The following is a 5901-nucleotide window of genomic DNA, read 5'->3' as shown; positions in this document are numbered from 1 at the left end:
CGGCGGAGAGCGGCGTGCCGTGCCGTGCCGTGCCGTGCCGTGCCGTGCCGTGCCGTGCCGTGCCGTGCCGTGCCCGCACCGCCGCCGAGCCGAACAGCGCACGGCAGCCACCGCTCCCGCTTTAAACCTCCGGCGGGCGCATGAGCGCGGGGCGGGCGGAGGGAAGGAGGGCGCGGGCGCGGGGCTGGGCAGCTCCTCCGCCGCGGGGCCCGGCAGGTGCTGCCGGCCCTCCCCCGCCGCGCCCCCCGCCGGCTCCTTCCGCTGGGAGCGGCGGCCCGAAGCAGCCGGCCGCGGCTATGCGCCTCCCTGCTCGCTAACTCGCCCGCTGCGGACGGGCAGTGGCGGTGTGAGGACGTTCCCGTGCCCGGGGAAGCGCCTTCGCGGTTCGCCTTTCCGCCCCTGCCCGCGCACCCCTGGATATCCCCTCCACCCACGGTGCTCCAGCACCTGATGGCAGGTGTCTGTACTCCAGATGCCTTGGGAAATGCGAGCGAGGTGTTAGCGACTTCGCCGCAGCCTCTGCCTCTTGCTCGAAGTTGAGGGCAGGGACAGAGCTGTCGTGAGCACTGCGAGGTGCGGCGAGGGGTGCCAGGCTCGTCCCGCCCGCCCCGGGCCCGCAGCCGCAGCCGCCGTGCGAGAGCCGCACCTGGTCCCGCTGGGCGCTGCACGGCGAGGAGCGGGGGGCATTGAAGCCTCACTGAATCATTCCAAGAGTTGGAAATACCCGGACCGGCGCTTCGGGTGTCGTTTGGTCTAAAGCGTTAGCGCAAATACTGCAGGTGCCTGCCTTTCATTTAAGTAAGACTTTGCTTAAATTAAATTAAAGGGGGGGGGGGGGGGAAAGCAGCAAAACCAAAACAATCACCCCGCTAAAAACCGACTAACCAACCGAAAACCAAACCGATCAAACCAAGCCCCCCGGTTTACAGCCCGATCCGTTTCCACAGCCGAATGAACACACGCACGTGTGCTGTGAAGCCCCGGCTGGCGCTCATGTGCTGGGACAGGTCACTTGGGAATCGTGGGCAGAGGGCAGAAGTGCGTGAATTTTAACGAATGCCTTAAAATCACATTTTGTGGCGGCTGTCAGCGTACACTGCTTGATTTCTGCTTGGGACAGCTGCTCCCGAAATGAACTCTTAAATATAACTAAACCTTCAGACTTCATAGGAATTAGGATTTGCCGGGGCATAAAATTAAGTGCGGGCGGGCGTTGCAGCCAGCCCTGAGAGCGACTGGCTTTGGGAGGCAGCTGCTCAGAACAACTCGCTTTAGGGCTTTTTTAATTTTATTTTTTTCTTCTTCTGAAGGTCCCATAAAAATGCTCTTTGTGAAATATCTCTTCGTATGATTGAAAATAAATATATTTGAGGACTCTGCAATCCATTCAGAGGTATGTGGCCCTTAAAAGCAGAATAGGAAGTATGACCGGGTAAGTTATTAGTAATTTGTTGCTTTTCCGGAGTTTAATTCAAGCAAAGCACGGAACTGGTGAGAACACGATACCCCTTTCCCCCACAGCTTTGATCGTCCCAGCATCACATTTTTGTGCTTCCCACACAGGATAAAGGTGGTGATGCTTTCCTCATGACAGGGTCTTCTCCTACGGGTGCATCTCAAATGCAAAATTATGCAAGACGGATGATGCAGATGTCAGGAACTTCTACTGGCGTTTCTCTCAGCTTCTCAGGATCCTGAGATCTTGTCGAGAAATTCCTGCTCGTCAGCAGGCTCCCTCCACAGCAAGAGGTGCCCTCGAGTGGGTCGGTCACATTTCGCCTCCGAGACAGAGGCCGCCGAAAGGTGTCCCTGGGCTCTCCTGCCGTGCGGGGTCTCCCGCTGGTGCAGTCTACTCGGAACAATTTTTGTGGCAACCCTCGTTCCCATTTCCTTATAGCTGAGGTATTTAAGAGAGAAGGGACATGTGCTCCATTTTTATTTTTAAAGAAGAGCTCTGTGCAGCCGGAGGGCGCGCAGGGGGCGAGGGCAGCCCTGGGCCGCCCGCCTCCCTGCAAGCCGAGGGGCGATCCCCGCTCCCCCCCGGTGCCCGCCAGCCCCGCTCCAGCCGGGCCCACGGAGGCGGCACGAAAGCGGAGCTCAAGCCCGGCCCGGGCGCGGGAGATGGTGTTGGCTGGTCCTGGGCTAATGTTTCAACTTCTCGGGGGGCGAGAGCAAATTGCTCCGCAGAAACTGGCGCGTTTGCCGCAATGCAATGTCCCGGGACTACCTTCCTCCGGAGGTCGAGGGACAGGCAGGAAGAACAGGGAGAGGCATCCCATTTATGCCGGGAAATACGGGAAATGCCTGAACCGAGGGAGACTGGCTGCCCTGCCACACAGCCCCACAGAAACTTCTCTGTCCTTTGTGTGAAGAAAGGCTTTGTGCAAAGATCAAAAAGGACAGAAGAAAGCACTAATTAAATTTTAAGCCCTATATTCCACTTGGGTAGGAAGGACCCTTCCTGTGCCTTGCAGTTTACTCGCTGGGAAAATACATTCACCCGTCCTCATTGCAGTCCTCCGTTGCCTCCTTTCTACATTTTTATTTCCTTCGATTCCCTTTGTTTTCTAGAGTTTTGTGTTTCTGGCTTCTCCCTGCATTCCTTTCAGACCTACAATGCTCTCCTTTACACCTTCTTCACAAAGGCTACTTAAATCATCCTCTGAACTGTTTGGCATTGACTTGTGCATGTCACCTTCAATTTTATGTTCAAGAGGTTCTGAGCTGTGCTTGAATTTTTTTGTTTGAAACCATGCTGTCTTGGGAAAGGCATTAAGGAGTTGCCAGGAATGCTGGTATGAGACAGGCAAGCTGATGCCAGGCTGATGGAGCACACACATGTGCGTGGTGCTGAGCAGCCATCTGTAGCAAGGCTATTTGGTGCCTTAGAGACAGATGATTTGAAGGGACTTCAGAGGGGTACATGTAAGTGTTACATTGACTGTGGACACAGCCCTTTTCCTGACATGGGGCTCAGTTTGTCAATTCACACCATTGCCTTAGTTAGGCTCCTTTATTAAACATTAGTTTTTGTTTTGTTCCCAAATTACTGCCTTGCAAGTAAAACAAACAGAATCATATCCCCTTAGGAAAAACATGTTGAATAAATAAAAACATTCAAGCCAGAAGAAGGAAGCAAATGATTGTGGAAGCAGCACCTAAAGACTGTAACAGGATTTTTTGATACCCTCTGTGCTGGGTGACAGGGGAAGCGCTTGTTTATGTAAATATAATGCATGCATTCAGATACACAGCATTAAGCAGCACCAGGGCGCAGGCTGGAGCACTGGAGCTCTGCCACTGTTCCTGTCCCACTGCTGGAATGCTCCTTGGCAGCCCTTTGTCCCCCAGCACCTGCTGGGCTGCCAGCACAGGGGTTGCTCCAGCCTGGAACCAACGCTGCCCTCTTCCTGTGGAGGCAGAGAGTGCTCCCACGCACGGACAGGCACCAGAGCATGGCAGGTGGCCAAGGCCTCTGGGGACACCTCAGCAGGGGCTACAGGGACAGCAGGCACCTTGTCTGGCATTGCATGGCCTGGAGTACTCCCAGGATGGCTTTTCTGGAGTGGCTCTTTACTAAAGCCAGAAGCAGTGTGGAACCACCCTCCAAAGCACCAGCCTGGCAGCCTGAGCACTGAGGAAGGCAGGGGGTTGCAAGGTGCCCCTTTCAAGAGTTCAAGCATGACTGCTGGCAGCAACTTCCTGATGGGCAGCACACCCTCATCTACCTGCAGTTTACACCTTTTAGATCAGCAATTCGTTTCATACAGTAACTACAGAGATCTGTGGGGAGGGACTGGATGTGAGTCTGTCTCCCCTCTTCCCAGGGTTTTCCCTTTGAGAAGGGAGAAGACCATACATGATCAGTACTGATCTCACCTCTCTCCTGTCCTGTTGTGTGCTCTCCAGGGTAACCTGAAGGCTTGTCCTTACTATGATGTCTGAGGAGATTTCATTTTTCAAGATAGAAATTTAACTATGTTTGTTACTGTGGGTTCTATTACTGTATTAATTCAAATAATTATCTTATATGTTTCACTGACATGAGGATTAAAAAAGAGGCCTGGGGACAAAATAAGAGATAAGGGCAAACAGATTAAATTTACTTCACATATGAATTTTAAAAACACATGTGACATTGTAATGATTATTTCAGAAGTAGTTAATATCTCTGGATTAATCCTTGGATGTTTACTTGGGATATAATGAAGACCTTTGTTAGCTTGGAGGTGTATTTATATTACATTTTGAAAACCTCTTTGTGTTAAAACATTGAGGACTCTTAAATAATTAATAGAGACAAGGATGGAGCCCTGCTTCCATTTGCTGCCCATTCACTCTCCTGTTTCACTTGGTGCAGCAATGCCACTGTGTGCAGGAGTAAACTGCCAGTCAGAAAATCTCTTTTGTACACTGAGAACTGGGGATGCTGGTATCTGTGGTGAAACACAGAGAAAGGTGTGTGCTTTCTGGAAGCAGAATTTCAAATCCTATTTCTGTAGCCAGCACCTGTAGTCTGAGGGTTCATCCATTTGTTCAGTCAAGAGGCTGCAGGTACTGCTTCCTGTTCCTTGGGCACACATTTCTTGGAGAAATATGTACCTTTCTGTAAGCAAGGCCCATTTTTCTGTTCCATATAAACATTATGTTAACCCTGAATGGAAGTGCCTGATCAGAGCCTGCCTGTAGTCATATGGCTGTTGTTGAATGTGTGGCTTCTGTTATTCCTGGCTCTGTAGTTGGTGAACATGCTGTTCCTTCCACTTCCTTTGGTAGCGGTCATCTGCACATTCTGAGGGTAATCCAGGGCACCACACACACACACACACTGCAGCCATTCTTAAAAACACAAATTCTTTGTCTTGCCTTCATATGAATATTATTATACAGGTATCATAATGGCTGATCTCTGTATTATTCTAATTTTTTGTTTAAAATATTTTTTTGCAGAATTCTAATGACAGCAAAGTAAACAGATTTATGATATCTATTTAGGTACCATTATATCTTTATTTAATACTGAGATTCTGATAACACTCAGAGATTTCAGAAATAATTGTGTTTCTGTCATGTTCAGTGCAATATAGGCTTGTAGGAGAATAACTGTTGATCCAGGGCAGTTTGTAGTCTCTAGAGATGAAATGTCTCTTTTTTAATAGCAGTGGCACTATCATCCATTACTTACAGGGATGACAGTTCAGATTTCACTTTGTCATGTATTGTAAGCATTTATGTGAGTTTTAAATATTTTTATAGTTTCTATTTTGCCGATTAAAAAAAAATCTGACACTTGTCAAATCACTATTTTTTACACTTGGAGCTTGATTTATTCTTCAGAATTCAGCTCCTTTAGCTAGAGCTCATATCAGTCTACCAAGTGGTAGATTTGGCTTCTGAATTTTTTTGCAGTTAAATTACTACCCATCTCCAGCAACAGATGGAGCTGTAAGTATTTTTCTCTCTATTAGTCCTTAATTTTTCTTTTTTTCCCCTTTCAGAGGTTATTTGAATATATTTTCTTAAAACGGGAATTATTTACTACAACACTAATTTACCTCTAACTCCAAGTTATGTATTGACAGAAACACAACTTCTCCAGTAACTTCATCCAAGGTATGGAAAGGATGGGCAAGTTACAGAGCTGAAAGCAAATTGCTTGCATTTTTCTTTCTCTGAAGGCAATGGCAAGTGTCAGCCTTTTTTCTTCTTGCAGAAGTAAAGAGAATGTGGCATCAGAGAATGGTGGCTAAGGATGGTTGGGTTTGTCTGGTGGCTGGTTTTGTGTGAGGGTGAAGATTGGTAAGATTGTTTAACTCTTCTTGAGTCAGGCAAAAAGAAGACTTCACCCTGTGCACTTCCTTTGCAGCAAAAATGATGGTTTAAAACTTGAAGTATTCTGAA

Source organism: Molothrus ater, chromosome 6, assembly GCF_012460135.2.
Source record: "Molothrus ater isolate BHLD 08-10-18 breed brown headed cowbird chromosome 6, BPBGC_Mater_1.1, whole genome shotgun sequence".
Lineage (NCBI taxonomy): Eukaryota > Metazoa > Chordata > Aves > Passeriformes > Icteridae > Molothrus > Molothrus ater.
This window is presented reverse-complemented; position numbering follows the sequence as displayed.